This window comes from Triturus cristatus, chromosome 2_1 (assembly GCF_964204655.1).
Source record: "Triturus cristatus chromosome 2_1, aTriCri1.1, whole genome shotgun sequence".
Lineage (NCBI taxonomy): Eukaryota > Metazoa > Chordata > Amphibia > Caudata > Salamandridae > Triturus > Triturus cristatus.
The window spans coordinates 663,059,200-663,081,052 of record NC_140581.1 but is presented as its reverse complement, the minus strand read 5'-3'; positions in this window follow the sequence as shown (position 1 = coordinate 663,081,052).

Below are 21,853 nucleotides of genomic sequence, written 5' to 3'. Positions count from 1 at the left end.
TCTCTGCAAGGCAGCTCCCTGGCGCATACTGGAGGTACCTGGTGGGCTGGTTGGCCGCCAGGGGACCTCAGGATTCAAGGGGACTTAATCCCCCAACTTAAAACACCCCACGGGCGCGTTTGCACAGTGGTGAAGGTAGGGGGCGGGGCCTGAGGTGAGATCTGTGCAAACACGCACTGTGGCGCTTTTTAAGTTGGGGAATTAATTCCTCTTCAATCCTGAGGGTCCCTGGGGACCAACTAGCCCACCAGGTACCTCCAGTAAGCGCCACGGAGCTGTGTTGCAGAGTGTTGTAAAAAGGGGCTTGGCCTCTGAATACCTCTCTGCAATGCAGCTCCCTGGCGCATACTGGAGGTACCTGGTGGGCTAGTTGGCCCCCAGGGGACCTCAGGATTGAAGAGGAATTAATTCCCCAACTTAAAACGCGCCACAGGGTGTGTTTGCACACGTCACCTCAGACCCCTCCCCCTTCCGTCACCATTGTACAAATATTCCTCTAAAATCAGCCCGAACTACGAATTCCGATTTACTCACCTGTAATCAGGAGAGAACCCAGTGCTGCATCTTTTAGCCCAGCACTGACCCTGAGAAGTAATTCTAAGCGTACTTACCAGTAAATTGTATTTTCTTCCATAGGAATCGATTGTGTGGTTTTCAGCAGAAAATTTTCAGTGTCCATTTTTTAAACGTACAAATATTCCTCTAAAATCAGCCGAACTACAAATTCCGATTTACTCACCTGTAATCAGGAGAGAACCCAGTGCTGCATCTTTTAGCCCAGCACTGACCCTGAAAAGTAATTCTAAGCGTACTTACCAGTAACTTGTATTTCCTTCCATAGGAATCCATTGTGTGGTTTTCACCAGAAAATTTTCAGTGTCCATTTTTGAAACGTACAAATATTCCTCTAAAATCAGCCGAACTACGAATTCCGATTTACTCACCTGTTATCAGGAGAGAACCCAGGGCTGCATCTTTTAGCCCAGCACTGACCCTGAAAAGTAATTCTAAGCGTACTTACCAGTAACTTGTATTTCCTTCCATAGGAATCCATTGTGTGGTTTTCACCAGAAAATTTTCTAAGTATCCATTTTTGAAATGTACAAATATTCCTCTAAAATCAGCCGAACTTCGAATTCCGATTTACTCACCTGTTATCAGGAGAGAACCCAGGGCTGCATCTTTTAGCCCAGCACTGACCCTAAAAAGTAATTCTAAGCGTACTTACCAGTAACTTGTATTTCCTTCCATAGGAATCCATTGTTTGGTTTTCACCAGAACATTTTCAAAGTGTCCATTTTTGAAACGTACAAATATTCCTATAAAATCAGCCGAACTACGAATTCCGATTTACTCACCTGTTATCAGGAGAGAACCCAGGGCTGCATCATTTAGCTCAGCACTGACCCTGAAAAGTAATTCTAAGCGTACTTACCAGTAACTTGTATTTCCTTCCATAGGAATCCATTGTGGGGTTTTCACCAGAAAAGTTTCTAGGTGTCTATTTTCACAAACTAAAAATATTCCTAAAAAATTGTCTGTATGACTTAAACAGATTTTTTCAACTGTTTACAGGAGGTTGGCCAGTGCTGTATCCAGGATCCACCACTGAGTAAGAAAAAGTAACGATAACACTACTTACCTGCTAAGTGAATTTTCTGCCATAGGATAACATTGGTGACTCTATGGGAAAAAGTTTCTAAGTGTCAACTTTTAAAATACAATAATATTCCTTAAAAATCACTACTGTAACCAAAGCGCTTTAACTCAACTGTTTACAGGAGATGTCCAAGGACTGAATCTAGGATCCAGTCTTGTGGTTAGAAAAGTAATCCATAAAGTAACTAATTGCATTTAACTAGAAATTCACATTGAGCTCAATGTTGCTTTGTGTTTGAAATTGTGTTGCCCATTGCAACAACTGTCACTACTGTACTTAAAAGTCTGTTGCCTATTTGCCAAGTATTTAAACTAAAGTAATTCATTCTGAGAAAGTATATTTTGTATTGTAATATATAATGTAATTATAATGTAATTAAAAAAATATATCCAGGCAAATAGGTCCGCAGGACCTATATGTGACCGGTCCTGGCTGTGACAGTCTCCCCCCTCTCCCATCCCATATTTCCTTACAGACCCTGTTTCTTCAGCTCATCTATATACTGCTGGGCTTTCATCTCTGAAAAAAAAATCATGATTCTTCCTCTAGTAACCACTTTTAACTTGGCGGGGAACAATAAATAAGCTTCTGACCCCAATCCCTGAAGTGTTGGGATCAACTGCCTTAACCTCCACCTCCGTTCAACAGTCACGTGGCAGAAATCAGGCCTGGCAAAGAAGGAAACACCGTCAAACGATCTTTTAGAATCTGGTCTAGCCTTCTCGATTATTTCCTGCCTTAACAGGTAATTGCCTAAATATACTAAGATCGCTCGAGGAAAGGCTGTTTTACCTCCACCGCCACCTTCAGCCCCCTGATTTCTGAGAGCAAAAGGAAATCTGTGTGCTCTCTGGACTTCTCTATCCCACTGCCACTGGGACTCCGGAAATGCACCCTTAAGTAGGTTGATCACATAGCGTCTTACGTCCATCCCTTCCACCCCCTCGGCCACACCCAAAATTCGGATGTTATTTCGCCTTTGGCGATTTTCAAAATCCTCCATTTTCCACTGGAAATCCTCTGCCATCTTCTCATGCGCTGTTTTAAAGTTCTGCCAGTTAATATGGTCATCTTCTAGCTTGCTGGTACGCTCTTCTACTTCGGTGACTCTACCCACCAAATCCTCATATAATTTGTTTGTCTTTCTTAACGAAATCTGTATTTTTTTGGCATCCTGCCTTGCTTTCCGACTCGCGGTTCTAGCCTCCGTTTGTATCTGTTTCAGTGTATTAAACAGAATGTCGAGAGAGGTGGGCTGTTTCAGCGGCCCAGTACTGTCCTCAGCCTGGTATACCTGAGAGGTGCCTGAATAATCCCAGAGCAGTCCCCTTTCAGTGTCTCCCATTCCGCTCATTTGTAAGTTATTTAATTTTGGCCTTCGCTGTCTCTTTCGCAGGGTCGAGTCTTTCCCTGTAGCTATATCCTCTTCAGAGGAATTGGTATCTGAAAGTGATGCCTCATCATCATCCTGATCCTCTGAGAACTCCTCACTTATTTGCACAGAGTCTGAGTCTTCGTTAAGAGAGAAAAAAAATTCTCCTTCAACTGAGGCCACCTCCGCTTTTTCCGTTGTCTCCTCTCTGAAATCTTGTGGTCTCTGTTTCAATATCTCTTTTTTTTCCCCCAAGCTAGCGGAACTTCCCCAAGTGGTGAGGGTCTTATCGGATGGGGTTTGGGAGCTTCCGGGATTTTTGGATGCCAATAATTCTGCTTCGAGTACCATAATGGCACCCAACATATCATTGTCCTCATCCTTACTCCCCCTGCTCCCCCTGCCCCCCCTCTCACCAGGTATTGTCGGTCCAGGCTCAGTGCAAGGAGGTTTTACAGGAGAGACCAGGTTAACCTGCAGTGCCTCTTTCTCGCGTTCTTCCCCGAACTGCTGCTCCTGCTGGAGTTGTTGCAGTTGCTTAGCAACCGAGGCGTCTGCAGCTGACGTTCCTGCCGCGTCTCCCGCGTCCTCGAGGACGCTTCCAGGAACGCTGAGTCTAACTCTGTTGCGGCCGAATTCGGTTGGCGCTCGACTGCTTGCGGGTCCGGAGAACGCTTCTGTCAGGGTAGGTTGCCTCAAAGGGGTCTCTCTATAGTTAGTTTTGATTTTCATTTTGTCCGTCTTATCTGTACTTGTGGTATGTTTCAAAGATGGCCTAGCATCGCCTGAGTAACAGCCCGCACCGGTAGATCCGATATTGTCAGTTTTTTCCCCTCTCCGTGTCTCCGTCTTTTTTTTGTTATTAGGCTGCAACGCCACCTTTCATATAGCCCCTTGTTCCTTTACTCCAGCATCCAGGGTGACCACTTCAGTTCGATCTTTTAAGGAGTAGGTACAAGCTTCTGTTTGTTCCTTCGTTCTCATTTTTTCTTTTGCTTCTTTTGTTTTGTCGATTTTCGAGGGTCGGGGCGGCATTTTGAATAGCTGTATATATCTTGCCTTTATACAGTCCACGGCCCTGATGAATCTCCCCCAGCTTTCTTTCAGCCAGCCTAGCTCTGCCGATATGTAGTATTCGACCCTCGTGATGTGTATCGGCATCAGTAGAGTTTTTCCTAGAATCCAGTTGGATTAATAATCATGTTGAGGCCGAAACAAGGATAATGAAGAAACCAGCAACTTCATCTGAGATGGGAGAGAGGTCCTGGCGACTGCTTAGCACAGCTCACTCGCGGCCATCTGCGGACCTATTTGCCTGTACAGGGGGGAGTGGGGGGAGGGGGGGAGGGGAGGGTCGGGGTGGCGGGTGGGGGCCCATCACAAGGGCTAAAATTTTGGTATTTTCAGAGTATGATAAAGCACATTATTTCAGTATCCAACGGATGGAGGACAGCGTATGTGCAAGTTAGACGATGTAGACTATCCCAGAAGAATGTAGGATGTTACACTCTTGCTATATGGCCGTCTTGGAGTAAGAATCTTTTGATACCTCCCAATGCCATGTAAAATAGCTTCAATTAATGTGTGCGGGCTTAACGATCATAGGAAAAGAGCGAAGGTAGCAGGGTTGTTGAGATTTTTACAGTTAGATTTAGTATGTCTCCAGGAGACGCACATCGAAGCTTCGCAGCTTTATTTGCTGGCACAACTGTGATTTGATGTAATTGCAGCAAGTAGACAACATACTAGAACCAGGGGGGTAGCAATATTAGGAAGATTTAGGGATTGTGTGGTGCATAGGAAAAAGGAGGACCAATGGGGAAGATGGGTCATGGTTGATTTATGTTTTAAAGGGACACGGTTCACATTAGTCACTATATATGGTTCCACTGAAGACGATCCGGACGTGTGGCAGTATATGGATATGGAAATGCCACAGTGGCCAGAACCTATTGTATGTTGTGGGGACTTCAATATCCATGACCCGAGAAGCTCTTTCTTAGAACCTAGTGGGGGGTACCTAGGGAGAAAGAAAAAATCACATAGAGCCCTTGCCGCCATGACCCAACATAATTCTTTAGGGGATCCATGGGTGAAGCACCACCCCTATATAGACGGTAGTACATTTTACTCCTCGCCACACACAGTATTAGTCAGATTGGACTATTTCTTGATATCTAATTCTTTAATTTGTAATTCAAAAATAGAGAAACAACCTAGGATTATATCCGACCATAATCCGCTCGTTTTGACCTTAAACACCACTCAGATAAATACTATAAAAACACAATGGACCTTTGAGCGTAGCCTATTAAAAGATGAGGCATACCAGAATCATATGAGAAACTGGATAATAAATTATTGGGAAGATAATAGAGGTACGGCATCCCCCGGCTCAGTTTGGGATTGCTTTAAGGCTGGGGTTCGGGGGGAAACGATGAGTTTTGTAATGGCAAGGCGGAAAAGGGAAAAAAGGCATTTGGAAGGTATAAGGCTTAAGTTATATGCAGCAGAAGAAAATCTAGCAATAGCCATAACGCAGGGAATACCACTCGACCCTTAAATACTCAGCTTGGTCACCCTCAAGGGGGACGCTACTGAGGGCATTATTGCAAAAGCCACTGAAAAATATCTGGTACATAAACGGGATACCTATGAGCTAAGTGAGAGGGTTGGGCACATTTTGGCCGTTAGAATTAGACAACGGGCAGCAAAGGCCGACATTAAGGAGATACAAGACTCCCAGGGAAACCTGGGTACTGACCCGGACTTTGTTAGAGAAGTATTTCACAAGTTTATACCGACTTGTATTCTTTAGAAGAAATAAGGGACCCAACCGACATAGAAAGATACCTCACTGACATCTCTGCCCCTGTTCTTTTGTCAGAGGATAGAGAGATGCTAGATGCCCCCTTACAATTAGAGGAGATTAGAGGGGCATTGGAGAATCTCCCCTCGGGGAAAGCTGCTGGGCCGGATCAAATTCCAGTGGAGTTTTATAAAACTTTCCAGGATATCCTGCTGGTCGAGATGATTCATATAATGCTCTATACACAGCAAGGAGGTATCCCCCTGGAGTCTTGGGGGGGGGGGCGGATATTGTTGTCATCCCAAAAAAAGGGAAATCCCCTATTCTCCCAGCCTCATACAGACCGATTACCCTCATGAATTCCGACGTTAAAATTTATTCTAAAATTTTAGCGACAAGGCTTGCGCGGAATATAGAGCAGCTTGTAAGCCAGTCTCAGCACGGATTTATTCCAGGCAAGGGAACAACCCAACATGTGAGGACAGTCATTACAATGTTTGATGCAGCAGGAATCCTGGGCGACCCTATTGCAGCATTGTTTTTAGATGCAGAGAAAGCCTTCGATAGGGTCGCCTGGGAGTACCTTTGGGCAGTCCTGAGATGGTGTGGTATAGGGCAAGGTTTCATAACAGCTATACAAGCTTTATATAGAGGGCCCACAGCCAGAGTTAGAGTTAATAGAGGGTATTCAGATGTAGTTAAGATCTGTAGGGGGACAAGACAGGGTTGTCCTTCATCCCCACTGCTCTTTGCTTTATTTCTTGATCCATTAATAAGACACCTGGAGAGAAATGGTGGAATCCCCCCAATGGTCTTGAATGGTACAAGAGTTAAAATTCTAGCATACGCGGACGACGTGGCTGTATTAACACCCGACCCTGCTATGGCTATATTGGAAGTGGAACGAGAAGCTACCAAGTTTGGGCACTTGTCGGGTTACAGCTTAAATAAATCAAAGACCATGATAGTCAAGAATAAGCACACCGTCTGCACGGACTCTAGGGTGGTTATGTCAGCTACTTATTTGGGTATTGTAATCGCAGCTAACATTGACGCTATTGTTGAGGTAAACATGACCCCTGTTATGGCCAAAGTAAAACAAGACTTAGATAGAGTGAATAATTTACATCTTTCCCTAGTAGGAGTCACTAATGTGGTGAAAATGACAATCTTGCCAAAATTTCTCTATCTATTCAGAGCAATTCCTCTATTCTTTGAATCTAAATGGTTCAACAAGTTGGAGGGTATACTGAACAGGTTCATATGGGCACACGGAAAAACACGTAGAGCGTACAGATTTATGTCTCTACCTAGAGAAAGAGGAGGATGGGGTGCTCCCGATTTTAGATTATATTATTTGGCATCTGCCCTGCAATATATGCAGGGTCTAATCGGAGGAGGGGGGATTTTGCAGAAAGTTAACTCTTCGTCGACGGAGGTCTATGCAATCTTATTAGGTAAGGAGACAGAAAATTGTTTATTAGAACATACAGATTTTTCCTGTCTCAGAAGAAAACAATTCAAAACTCTAGATGCGGCTATGAAAGTATGGAATGCATTCTTGAAAAAAAAGGGGATGGGGAGATTTCATAGATATGTCAGATTGTATAATAACAGAACCTTTCCCCCCGAAATATTTTCGGACTCAGTTATGGCTGTATGGGACCAAAAGGGAATTAAGAAACTTGGGGATTTAATAGACTCAAGGGGAATAGCTCAGTTTAGTACACTTGTAAGCACTTTTGATTTAAGTAATAGGGACTTCTTTAAGTATTTACAGATTAGGAGTTTTCTGGGTAAAAAGCAGGGCGGCTCAGCAGGGTATCAAATCAATGATTTTTTGGAGATCTTAATCTCTGGCGGGGAACATACGATTAGATCAGCATACACTATTCTAGTTAAGACTAAAATGGATGATCTAGATAAATATAAACATAAATGGGCGGAGAAACTTCAAGGAGGAATAGATGATTTCCAGGAGTCGTTGGAACTAGGATGTACCACACTGTGTTCGGCCTCCCTGCAAACGCAGCATTATAAAACATTATTTTCGTTATATTACACCCCAGATAGAATTGCTAAATGGGGTGGTACTAGTGGGACTACCTGCCCTCGCTGCAGCTCATCAGACGCAGATATTATTCACATGTTTGCTTCCTGTCCTCAATTATACACGTTAATAAGGGATATTGAGAGTTTTTTTGCCACTGCATTAGGGTTACAGGTATCGTTAAACCCCTTGTTGATTTTATTGGGAATTGGAGATATCGAGTTAGATAAAGAATTTTTATTTATGTCTATGGCGGTGTACAGATTAACTCTAGCCAGGGCATGGTTAGACGAGACCCCCCCCACCATGCAAACATGGTTGGCAAATTTAATTTCTACATTTAATTTAGAAAAACCTATATATGCCAGGAAGGGAAGAAACGGGAGAGCCCTAGGCTTAAGAATATGGAAGCCATTAGCACGGTGGAGGGATGGGATAGGATAGAGAGTAGAAGACCGAGGGGGTTATTTTTTTTCAGTTTGTTTGTTAATTTTCTTTTCTCTTGATTAAGTCAAATGATATGATTACCTAAATTTAAATTTGTAGGACAAGTCTCGATGTTCCGTATGATACCTCTATCGGGGGAAATATGTATTAATGAATATAAATGTGCAATGTTGAAAGTGAAAATAAAAAATAAAAAATAGAAAATGAAAAAGAATATATCCAAAAATAAATAGTTTAAAATATGTAGTAAATCAGTATAAAAAAAATCAGTATAACAATTAATACATTCAAAATTGTCATTTAGAAAACCTTTGAAAATCACTGAAAAAACCATAGGTTTCAGGCCTGATATAGTTAGGAATTAGCATTTAAAAAACCTTTGAAATTCACTGAAAAAAACATAGGTTTCAGGGGCGTTATAGTTAGGAATTGGCATTTAAAAAACCTTAGAAATTCACAGAAAAAACCATAGGTTTCAGGGGCGTTATGCAAGGCATCTATAGGAGAGATGATGTACATTTAACAGATGAGGGTAACAGAGTCTTCCTCAACAACTTTAGACTCTGTATTGGTACTTCCTTGTAGGTACCAAAATCTCCCAATAAACACAAGGGCTCTTTTTAGAGCCACTCAAGATCTAAACACATATCTAAACACATAAGCTTGATGTATATCTGAAAAACATAACTTTTTTTTTGCTTGGAGTGGTGCACCCGATGCGTTAGGAATCGCGCACCCAACGCGAGAGGAGTCGTGCACCCAACGCGTGCACATCAGGGGGCCGCGAGAGGAGTCGCGCACCCAACGCGAGAGGAGTCGTGCACACCAGGGGGCTGCGCTGAGCTCCGCGCTGGGTGTGCGACTCCTAATTTGCCCGTAACATTTTTTTTAGCACCTATCACTAATTTCTATTCCCCCCGGGGACCCCATCCCGCCGGGGCCTATATACAACGTTGGGACACGGTCCCAGCCGGCTCCCCACATCCTTCGGGAGCCGGCATTGCTTTTCCACACGGGTAGCTGCTAACATGCAGCTCCCCGTGTGGAAAAGCAATATGATTTGCATTTTGAAAGAGAGAGCAGGTTTCCTACTCTCTCTTTCAAAATCCAAAACAAATTTGCTATGACAGGGCAGGAGCCTCGGCTCATGCCCTGCCATAGCAAACAGCAGTGTCCCGGGGGTGGGCCACCCGAGACACTGCAGGAGCCGGCCCTGGGGGGTGGTGTCCCCAGGGCCATCGACTGCTCCAGGAGGGGGGCCACGCTGCCCCCCTCCCACAATATAAAAAGCCCCGTGGTGGTGGTCCCCGGGGCTTGGGGGGGCCTTTGAGGCCCCCCACCAATTTGTTTTTAAAGCCCGGGTGGGTAGTGGTCCCTGTGGCTGGGGGGGCCTTTGAGCCCCCGCACCCCTTTATTTTTTAGCCCTGGGGGGTGGCGATCCCGGGGGTGGGGGGCCCCTCTGGGCCCCCTATCAAATTTAATATTTTTGTCCCCGGGATTTGGCCGCCCGGGGGCTAATTATTAAAGAAGCGCAGGAGCCCGCACTTCCTGTTTTTTTTTTTTACGCCAGGATCCGCTCACCCAGTGCGCATTTTGCTGTTTTAAAAAAAAAACACGTTTTGGGACCCCCCCCTTTTTTCTCATCCCTTGCTTGATGAATCATCCGGAGACTTTCAGGATAGGAGCGGACCGGAGCACCCCACCAGTTTTGAAAATTTCGCGAAGATTCGTCAACCGGCGCCAAAGTTATTCCAAATAGAATGTTGTGGATTTCCTATGGATAATAGGTCCTAACTATAACTAGGTTATATATATATATATATATATATATATATATATATATATATATATATATATATATATATACGCTCCAACCCTCCTTTAGTGTTCATAGAGGGAAAAACTGCACTCTCGGGGCTTCATTGTAGCAATTTTAATCTTCGGACAACAGACGAGTTTCAGAAAAGTTTCTTCGTCAGTGTTGTTTACATGACGCATTGGGCAGCAACATTTAAAGCATTATCGACATTGTCATGAAAATAAACAAGGGCTTATACCAGGACGCTCTACTTTGAGCGCCATATTGAAAGAGTGAATCTCTTAGTTATTACAAATAAATACGCAATAACAATGCACCACAAGTCAAATAAAATTAATTAATCATGACACCAAAATTCTATTGGGTGACGCATTGCAAACGTAATAAAATGTCAATCTTGCCGTGTATCGGCATTGGCAATCTTAATTACCGATTGCTGACAAACCCTTGAATTTCATGTGTAATTCTGCCGTGTATTGGCATTAACTAGATGCTACTCAAGAAAGAAAGAAAAAAATAGATAACTATTCTATGGCTTCTAAAAAGGACCACTTCACTAATTATCACACATTGTTAATTAATTTCCCAAATGTACTGTCAGTTCTTCCCCACTATTCAAGCGGTTGCATGGGTTGGTGAGTAGCTACATGAGTGTCTATATGGGTTATTGATTGCTTGTCTGAGTATCTGTATGGGTGCCTGAGTGTCTGTGTGGGTGTGTGGTGTGTGTGTGACTCCCTGCATGTATATGTGAGTGAGTGATTCACTGGTTGTATGGGTTTAAGAGTGCATCTGTGAGGGGCTGTATGGGTGGGTGAGTGTGTGTATGGCTGTGTTGGTGGGTGAATGGATATCTCAGTGGTACATGTATGAGTAACTACATATGTGAAAGGCAGTATATGTGAGTGTTGGAGTATATAAATGACTATATGGGAGAATGAGTGATTGTGATAGTGGCTGTGTAGATGAGTGTGTGCTTTTGTCAGTGATTGTATAAGAGAGTAAGTATGTGTTAGTACCTGCGTGAATAAGTGTGGTGGTGGTTGTATAACTGTATAGGTGAGTAAATGGGAGTGAAATTGATTCTTTGCATGACTAACTAGCTGTGTAAGTAACTCTATGGGTGAGTGGCAGTGTCTGAGTGGCTGTATAGGTGTATGAGTGCATTTGATAGTGGCTGTATTGATGAGTGACTGCATGTAGGAGTGACTATGGGTGAGTGAGTAGATGTGTGTGTACACATAGGAATCAGTGAGTGGGTATGTAGTAACTGGTATTGGTGTATCTATGGTTTCGAGAATGGCAGTCTGTATTTTAGAGTGGGTGTATCAAAGGTTATATTAGTCTGTGAGGAGGTGCATCAAAGGATCACGTGGATGATGTCACAGTGATTTCATCAGTGATGTCATTTGAGATGTCATCAGTGATGTCATCAGTGATGTCACTGACCATGTCATGAGTGATGTAATATGTGATGTCATCAGCAGTGCATTGCGGGGGCGCGAATTATACTTAGCTCAACTAACTATAATGGACGAATTTCTCTGGTTTTGTACGAGTGAAATGTACAACTAACTATAACGTCCCTGAAACCTGTGGTTTTTTCAGTGAATTTCTAAGGTTTTTTAAATGCTAATTTCTGACTATAACGTCCCTGAAACCTATGCTTTTTTCAGTGAATTTCAAAGGTTTTTTAAATGCTAATTTCTAACTAAAACATCCCTGAAACCTATGGTTTTTTCAGTGAATTTCAAAGGTTTTTTAAATGCTAATTTCTAACTATGCCTACAGAGGTAGGACATGTGCAGAAAGAGGCAGAAAGAAGCACTTGAAATGCAGAAAGAGGCAACAGAATTCCAGAAAGAGGAAGAAAAGTGCAGAAAGAAGCAAGAGATATGCAGAAAGAACCAACAGAGGTACAGAAAGAGGCCTTGTTGCAAAGTCATTCTGTGCCCCAACTTTTTGCTGACTGGTACTGGTGGTAACTAACTCTGACTAACCAGGCCTGGAGCCAGTGCTATGATTAAAGACACTTAGAATACAGTGAAAACACCTATATACACTAGGGTACACTATGGGTTTGGGTACCCCTGTGATTGGCATGACCTCCCCTGTAAGGCCCGAGTACATAATAGGGCAGGGGCATTAAAACTACCTCTAACTCAGAGGATGAGAAAGAGGCAAGAGCCGTGCAGAAAGAACCAACAGAGGTGCTGAAAGAGGCGCAAAGGGTGCAGAAAGAGAAAGTGACGTGCAGAAAGAGGCAAGAGAGGTGCACAAAGAGGCAAGAGAATTGCTGAAAGAAGCAACAGAGCTGTTGAAAGAAGTAAGAGAAGTGTAGAAGGAGGCAAGTGCAGCGCGGAAAGAACCAACAGAGGTGCAAAAAGAGGCAAGTGGGGTGCAGAAAAAGGTATGGGAAGTGCGCAAAGCGGCAAGAGAGGTACAAAAAAGAGGCAGGAGGGGTGCAGAAAGAAAAGAAGTGCAGAAAGAAGTAACAGAGGTGCTGAAAGAGGTGCGAACGGTGCAGAAAGAGCAAGAGAAGTGCAGAAAAAAGCAACAGAGGTACAGAAAGAGGCAAGAGAGGTGCAGAAATAGGAAGGATAGGAAGGAAAGGGGCATAAAGAGAGAACAGGGTGCAAAAAGAGGCAAGGGGGTGCAGAAAGAGAAAAGAGGGGTACAGAAAGAGGCAAGAGGGGTGCAGAAAGAAGCTAGAGCAGTGTGGAATGAACCAACAGAGGTGCAAAAAGAGGCAAGAGGGGTACAGAAAGAGGTAGGAGAGTTGCACAAAGAGTCAAAAGAGGTACAGAAAGAGTCAGGAGGGGTGCAGAAAAGAAGAGAAGTGCAGAAAGAGGCAAGAGAATTGCTGAAAGAAGCAACAGAGGTGTAGAAAGAAGCAAGAGAAGTGCAGAGAGAGGCAAGTGAGGTACAGAAAGAAGCAAGAGCAGTACAGAAAGAACCAACAGAGGTGCAAAAAGAGGCAAGAGGGGTGCAAAAAAGGTGGGAGGGGTGCACTAAGAGGCAATAGAGGTACAGAAAGAGGCAAGAGAAGTACAGAAACAGGCAGGAAAGATGCAGAAACAGGGAACAGGGGTGCAGAAAGAGGCAAGTGAGGTGCAGAAAGAAGCGAGAGCAGTGCAGAAAGAACTAACAGAGGTGCAAAAAGAGGCATGGGAAGTACAGAATAAAGCAACAGGGGTGCAGAAAGAGGCAACAGAGGTACAGAAGGAGGCAGGAGAACTGCAGAAAGAGTCAAAGGAGTTGCAGAAACTGGCAAAAGGGATGCAGAAATAAGGAACAGGTGGGCAGACTGAGGCAAGAGAGGTGCAGAAAGAGGGAAGAGGGGTGCAGAAAAAGGAAAGAGTGATGCAGAAATTTAGAACAGAGGTGCAGGAAGAAGCCAGAGCAGTGCAGAAAGAACCAACAGAGGTCCAGAAAGAGGCAAGAGGGGTACAGAGAGAGGCAAGTGAAGTGCAGAATGAAGCAAAAGAGGTGCACAAAGACCCAACAGAGGTGAAAAAAGAGGCAAAATGGGTGCAGAAAGGGGTAGGAGAGGTGTACAAAAATGCAAGAGGGATACAGAAAGAGGCAGGAGGGGTGCAGAAAGAGGAAGAGAACTGCAGAAAGAAGCAACAGAGGTGCATAAAGAGGCAAATGAGATGCAGAAAGAAGCAAGCTAGGTGCAGGAAGAAGTAACAGAGGTGTAGAAAGAGGGAAGAGGGGTGGAGAGAGAGGTAAGAGGGGGCAGAAAAAGCAAGACAGGTGCAGAAAGAAACAAAAGAAGTTCAGAAAGAAGGAACAGAGGTGCAGAAAGAGGTGAAAAGGGTGCAGAAAGATGTAAGAGGGGTACAGAAAAAGGCAAGAGAGGTGTAGAAAGAGGGAAGAAGGGTGCAGAAAGAGGCAAGAGGGGTACCGGAAGAGGCAAATGAGGTACAGAAAGAGGCAACAGATGTGCAGAAAGAGGAAAGAGAGGTGCAGAAAGTAAAAGAGATTTGCAGAAAGAGGCAAGAGAGGTGCAGAAAAAGAAAGAAATGTGCAGAAAGAAGCAACAGAAATGCAGAAAGAAGCAAGAAAGGCACAGAAGGAAGCAAGAGTGGCTTGCACACCATTAATACCAATTTAACACCCACATTTAGCAATAAGTAACAGGTGACAATTCTAGGTTTGCAAAGGGTCTTCCACCACGCTGTAAAACTTGTCACTGCAATTTTGGTAATGTTTGAGCCGTTTGAGCTAGAAACCAGGATTTTTTTGTTCAAATCTGCAGATTAGGGAGCAGATGATGAATTATGTGGCTAATGCAGAAACTGTATAATTGTGCAAAAGTCGGTGCAGCCAAACAGTCGCATAATTCCAGTGGCCCTGCTCATACCTCTGACTAGGTCCACAATTGCTCCTCAGTGATTCCTTCTTTTTTTGTCTCACTGAGTTCATAGTTGAGCTTCTATGGAAATGAGGAAGACTAAACCTGAGGGTACCACTCCACAACACAGACTACCATACCACATAATTACTCTCCATAACACATAATCCCACTCTACATAATTCCTATACACTAAATACCACATACTTTCTATCCACATAATGTCACTGCACAACATACTACATAATTCCACTACACACAACACACATCCACCCAACTCCCCCAAAAATTTGTAAAAAACTTTTGCATTTACAACGCCAATAGCTCTAACCTTCGCAAATGCGAAACCTATTACATTGCAAACAGTTCTTGAACTACTAGTCACGTTTGCAGAGTGGTGGAGAAAGTGTGCTGGGCCTCCAACCAGTGCTCAGGAATTCCGCTGCGTAGGACTTACAGGAGGTACCAGGAAGGCTTCTTGGCCCCCAAAGTCCCTCAGGAGTAAATTGGACTTCATCCCCCATCCCGTAGTCTGCCAGGAGGCGTGTTTTCAGAGTGGTGGAGAAAGGGGGGCATGGCCTCTGAAGACGTTTTAGCAATCCCATTGTGTGGGACTTACTGGAGGTAACAAGAGGGGTAGTTGGCCCCAAGGACATCCTTGGGGGGCAATTACCCCTCCTATTACTTCCAGTAAGTCCCACACAGCATGATTGCTAAAATCTCATAGCAGGCCATGCCCCTTTGCCCACCACTCTGCAAATGCACTCCCTGGCACGCTCTTGGATGGGAAATGAAGTTCCCTTCGCTGCTGGGGGTCCTTTAGGGGGCAACTAGTTTACCTCTTACCTGCAGTAAGCCCCACACTGTGGGATTGCTGAGCGGTGGACACAGGCCATGCCCACATTCTACACCACTCTGCAAACGCAACTCCTGGCGCGCTCTTGGTTGGGGAATGAAGTCCCCTTTCCTCCTGAGGGTCCCTGGGGGCGAACTAGCCCTCCATTTACCTCCAGCAAGCCCCATACAGCTAGATTTCTGGGAGTGCTCAAAGGCAACGCCCCTTTTTACACAGCTCTGCAAATGCGACTCTTGGCACACTGCTGCTCGGGGCACAAGGACACAAGAGGACCTCATCGCCCCACCAGAAATGCACCAAGAGGCGTGTTTGCATAGTGGTGTAAAAAGGGGCGTGGCCTCAGATCACCTGTCAGCAGTCCCACTGTGTGGGCCTTACTAGAGGTACCTGGTGGGCTAGGTGACCCCTAAGGACCCATAAGACTCTAGGGTACTTCTTCCCCCAACCCAAAACGTGCCAGGAGGCACGTTTGCAGAGTGCTGCATGGAAGAGATGGCGCCTTCGGTGAGATGCCGGCTGGTCTTTTTTTCTGTTGTTAGAAGGGGGCTATGTGCCTCCCCCTTCTGTTCACTTTTTTTGGGCCCTGGGGACCCCATCCCCCAGGGCCGGAGCATTTAAAAAAAAAAAAAACGGGAAAGGGGCCACGTGGCTCTCTTCCCTGGGCCACTATTGGCCCCGGGGACCCCACCCCATGGGGCCTGGCCTCGTTATTTTCATTACTTTTGCTGGGAGCGGGCCGCGTGGCCCCCCTCCCCTGGGCCACTTCTGGCCCCAGGGACCCCATTCCCGGGGCCTCGCCTCGATTTTTTGCATTTTCACGGGAGGGGGGCTGCGCGGCCCCCTCGCCTGGGCCACTTCTGACCCCGGGGACCCTATCCCCAGGGGTCTGGCCAGCCTGCTTTTTTTGAGGAGGGGGGCCATGTAGTTCCCCTCCTGAGGCTAATTATGGCCCCAGGGACCCCTTCCCTGGGGCCCGGCCTCTTTCTTTTTTAGTTAGGGGAGGCAGGCCGCATGGCCCCCCTCCTCTGGGCCACTATTGGCCCCGGGGACCCCATCTTCGGGGTCTGCCCTCTTTTAAAAACAATGTAATTAGGAGAGGGGGGCCGCGTGGCCCTCATCCCGGCCTACTTCTGGCTCCAGGGACCCCATCCCCAGGGGCCAGCCCTTAGAGTGGGGGACCATGGAGGGAGCCCCCACAGTCCCAGCCAACTCCCCGCCTCCTGTGGGAGCCAGCATAGCTTTTGGGCTAGAGGAGCTGCTAACATCTAGCTCCCCTTGCCCAAAAGCAATTCTGCTTTGCTTTGCTTTGAAGCGAGAGCAGGTTTCCTGCTACCGCTTCAACGAAGCAAAGCAGGAGTTTGCTATGACAGGGCGGGAGCAGTGCTCCCGCCCTGCCATAGCAAACAGCTTTGTCCCAGGGGTGGGCACCCTGGGACATTGCAGGAGCCGGGGGTGGCAGTCCCCAGGGCCATCCAAGACTCTTTAATGCCCAGGGGAGGTGGTGGTCCCCGGGGTCCTCAACGGCTAAAGGCTAATAAAATACACATCCACCGCCGGATGTGTAATACTTTTTATTTTACTCTCTGGAAAGGAGACGAACCTTACTTGAGAATCACAGCGTGCTCCTGGCTGAGCCCAATGCTGTGTTACACCCACCAGTGCCCGCCGAGTGCCTCACACCTCTGTGTTGTATTCCACCAGCTAGTGCGTATGCTATGACACTCTCTAGCCCATGTGCACTGTAACACCACCCCGTGAATATGTCATGCCACACTTGCCTTCGCATGGGTTATATCGCCCCATCTAACGTGCCTTCCTCGATGCCTATGTTATAACGCACAGCGCTATGCCATACATATTACAATCTAGGGTCCATATCTTTGTCACAGTGCATATGCAACGTTACACTCCCCAGCACATATTTTATATTACAACTTTAGAGACTAGTTAGGTTACACAACACTGCCCTGTGCATATTACACTCCAAGGTGCATATCGCATAGCACGCGCTAGTGCCTGTGCTATCTCGCGCTCTCCAATGAATCTGTCATTGCGCACAATGTATTGCATATTATATTTCACGCCCCGGTTCATCTTATATCACACTTTTTGGTGCATAGTTTATACCATATACTATATCTAGTTTTCATTTTCAATCGTGCTCTCAGGACTATGTTCTATATAACACTGAGTCCACCTACCCTTTTCACGGGCATTACATTTTGCGATGCGGGGTGGAGGGTCAGGGGGTGTTTCTGCCAAGTGAGCCCGGAGTCACAGTCACAAACGTCCTCTTCTTCCTGAATAAAAGTGAGATTATGCTGCATACCTGTTCATATTTTAAGTAGTTCGCACAGACACACATTTTAAAAACAATAAAGTTCCTAATACCCACCTTCTCTGAACAGTTAGTTTGCTGCCCCATCCACCTCCTCCCCATCCTCTGTTATCTGAATCCATGGACTAGCCTCCTCCCTCCTGCCTGCCTGGTCTGATGTGCTGCCACTGCCCTCCATTTAGCATGATGTACCAGTCCACTCCTCCTGCCCTCCATTGCCCAATTCTATGGCCCATTATTGACCTCCTGCTTAGCCTCTGTGCTTAGCGTGCTGTCCCTATTCTCCTTACCCCTGCCCTCCGATGTCTTTGTGCATGCCCCTGCTCCATCCTTTTTGCCCACCATGTTCCATGGACCTGCCACTCCTATCTACTCTGAGTGTTCTGTTGAGCTGCCACTCCCCTCCCACCTGCCTAGCACTGTCAGATGACTGTAACCTGTCCCTGCCACCTCCACCCTGCCTGTCCACATGCCATGCCCCTATCCCCTTCCTCCTGTCCTCCATGGTCCATTTTACTGCCACACCCTTCTGCCCTCCCTGGTCTGTTGTGCTGCAACTACTCCTCCTGCCTGCCCCGCGCGGTCTGTTGTGAGGCCCCTTCCCCTGAACTCTCTTGTCTGTGCCCAGGTCCTGACCCTCCCTTCTATCCTCCATGGTCCTTTGTGCATGCCCCTGCACCCTCCTTCTTGCCCATCATAGCCATTGTGCTGCCACTAACCCTCCCGCTTGCCATGCATGGTCTTCTGTGCTGCCATGGCCCCTCCCACCTTCCCTGTGTGGTCAGCTAGCTGCCCCTGACCCCCTCCCACCTTCCCTCCATGGTCTGTGTGTATGCCATCATAGTCTCATTGTTGCTCTCCATGGTGTGTCTTATTTCTAGTGGCCATCCTGCCTGACCTCCTTGCTGCTCCTGCCCTGCCACCTTGCCCCCTCTGTTTCCATGTGCAGACCCCTATTCCCTCCCTCCTGGCTTGTCTGTTCCATTGTAATGCCCTTGATCCGTCCCTCCTGCCCTTTATGGTCTGTTATGCTGCAGCTTTCTCTCATGTCTGTCCATTATGGTCAGCTAGCTACCATTGCCTCTTTCCCCTCTGTTCTCTGTTGTCCATGTGCATGGTCCTGTCCCCTCCCTATTGCTTTCTATGGATTGTTGTGCTGCACTCCCGTCCCGCATGCACTGTGTGGTGTATTGTGCTGCTGCAAACCCTGATGCCTGCCCTGTAGGGTCAGTTTGGTGCACCTCTCCATGTCCCTCCTGTCCTCTGTTATCCGAGTCCATGTCCCTACCCCAATTCCTCCTGCCTACCATGATCCAATGTACCATACTGGCGAACATTTTGAACTTGGTAAGAGGGAGATTTTGAAAAAAAACTGGGGTATTGATTTTCCCCTTTGAGTTACATTGAAAAAGAGGAGATTGTAGACAGGAGACATATCAAATAAAGACCATTTGAGCTTAAAAACATTGGACGTTTCCTGGCTGAAACTGGTCTGTTCAATTTTCAGAGTATGTGCCCCTGGCCTCTGCCTCTCAACAGTATCCCAATGAACAACTAGATTGCTAACATTCTATATTTATTACAAAAGTGTGGAACGCCTGACGTCATCTTGATGTAATCAAAACTGTAATACCTAGAGTATTTCCTTTAGAAATTACATATATGAGAGGGTCTTATTTGCATCAAAATTATGGTTAGTGCTCTAAAAAACTAAAATGAGGACATATTTTCTGAGTTTTCAAATAGCGACAAAGAACTTTTAAGTTATTTGTAATCTTTATGTTTTTTTATCCAGTTGACCACTTGATTAAATGTTGCACCAAGGGGATAGGATGTGGTGTTACTTCCAGAGCTGCAGACTTTGCAACTGGGGAACAAGGTTGGAGTTTCTGCTTCAGCTCAACATTCTGTGAGTCTGGTCAAATCACTTAATCTCCCAAGGGTGGGCGTAGTTCGCGAAGTAGCACTTCGCGAAGCTACGCAAAGTGAAGTTCGCACTACGCGAGCTACGCGTAGCACTTCGCGAACTGCGAAGTAACATGTTCGCACTGTGCAAGATGTTGTTTTCAATGATTGCACAGTGCGGACAAGCAACCGGCACTGTGCAATCATTGAAAATGGCATCTTGCACAGTGCAAGCTGTAGTTTTCTGCTGCTCGAGTAGATTTTTACTCGAGCTGCAGCTTTCTCAACGCGAACTGGTAGTTTCTCATCGCGAGCGGTCGCGAGCATACGCGACCCCTCGCAATGAGAAACCTGACCTTCTCACGTTGGGAATCTCGCCGGGAGGTTTATTTTCCATGCTCGCGATCGCGAACAAGGAAAAAGTCTCGCCAGGATGTCATTTTGCTTGCTCGCGGTCGCCAACTTGACGTTGAGGACCGCGAGCAAGCAAAAAATGACCGCAGCACTACGCAACACTACGCTACGCGTGTTCGCACTGTGCTACGTGCAGTTCGCGTAGTGCGAAGTAGCGCGAACTTCGCAAACTACGCGAGCGTAGCGTAGTGCTTCGCCCAGGCCTACTCCCCATGTCTACAACCAAAATGAATTTGATCTTGTGTGATGTAACCAATGCTCATGTAAAGCACTCCAATACCTGACAAGTCTGCACTATATAAAACTGTAAATACACAAAAAATAAGTGTTTTGCACACTTCTGTCATTGGACTACATGTGGGCTACATCTGGGTGATATTTGTGCTACATTTGGGCTCTTTTGTCTCTGGTGGCCATTTTGGAAGACTTGTTATGAAGTTTCCTGATTTCCTCATTTACTACAGTCTCCTCAGTAGGAAATACTTTCAGTTTTTTACTTTGATTCCATCAAGAAGGCATTCAGATGTCTCACACATTTGCCATGAATTCAGAATGTTAGCACTCTAGTTGCTCATTAGATCACTGCAGTAAAGCTACTGCTCACCAGGGAAGTCTACTGCTGGTATTCAAAGTGCATGTTTCAGTCTGCATGTCAGAAGTTTTTAATGAAATAGAAGAGGATTTGAGAAGTCACTCAAAATGTGCCCTAATTTTTCTTTCTTCAGCACTAATCATAATTTCTATGGCAAAATGAACCCCCTAGTTGTGTTCCTTTTTAAATTAAATGTTTTAAGTGTTACCAGTTTATTCCAATCAAGATGGCTTCAGGTGTGCCATACTTTTGTCATAAGTAAGACAGTAAGCGCTCTAGTTGTTCTTAAGAACACTCTGGGACATTCTGTCATTGGGCTATACTTGGGCTACATCTGGGTGATATTTGGGCTACATTTGGGCTCTTTTGTCTCTGGTGGCCATCTTGGGAGATTTATTTGTTATGAAGTTTCCTAATTTCCTCATTTACTGCAGTCTCCTCAGTGGGAATACTTTCAGTTTTTTTTTTGGTTCCATCAAGAAGGCATTCAGATGTGTCACACATTTGCCATAAATTCTGAATGTTAGCACTCTAGTTGCTCATTAGATCACTGTAGTAAAACTACTGCTCACCAGGGAAGTCTGCTGCTGGTATTCAAAGTGTATGTTTCAGTCTGCATGTCAGAATTTGTTTATGAAATAGAAGAGGATTTGAGAAGTCAAAATGTGCCCTAATTTTTCTTTCTGCAGAACTAATCATAATTTCAATGGCAAAATGAACCCCCTCATTTTGTTCCTTTGTAAATTAAATGTTTAAGTGTTACCACTTTATTCCAATCAAGATGGCTTCAGGTGTGCCATACTTTTGTCATAAGTAAGACTGTTAGCGCTCTAGTTGTTCGTTAGAACAAGCTGGGACATTCAGTCATTGGGCTTTACTTGGGCTGCATCTGGGTGATATTTGGGCTACATTTGGGCTCTTTTGTCTCTGGTGGCCATTTTGGGAGATTTATTTGTTATGAAGTTTCCTAATTTCCTCATTTACTGCAGTCTCCTCAGTAGAAAATACTTTCAGTTTTTTACTTTGGTTCCATCAAGAAGGCATTCAGATGTGTCACACATTTGCCATAAATTCTGAATGTTAGCACTCTAGTTGCTCATTAGATCACTGTAGTAAAGCTACTGCTCACCAGGGAAGTCTGCTGCTGGTATTCAAAGTGCATGTTTATGTCAGCATGTCAGAATTTTTTTATGAAATAGAAGAGGATTTGAGAAGTCAAAATGTGCCCTAA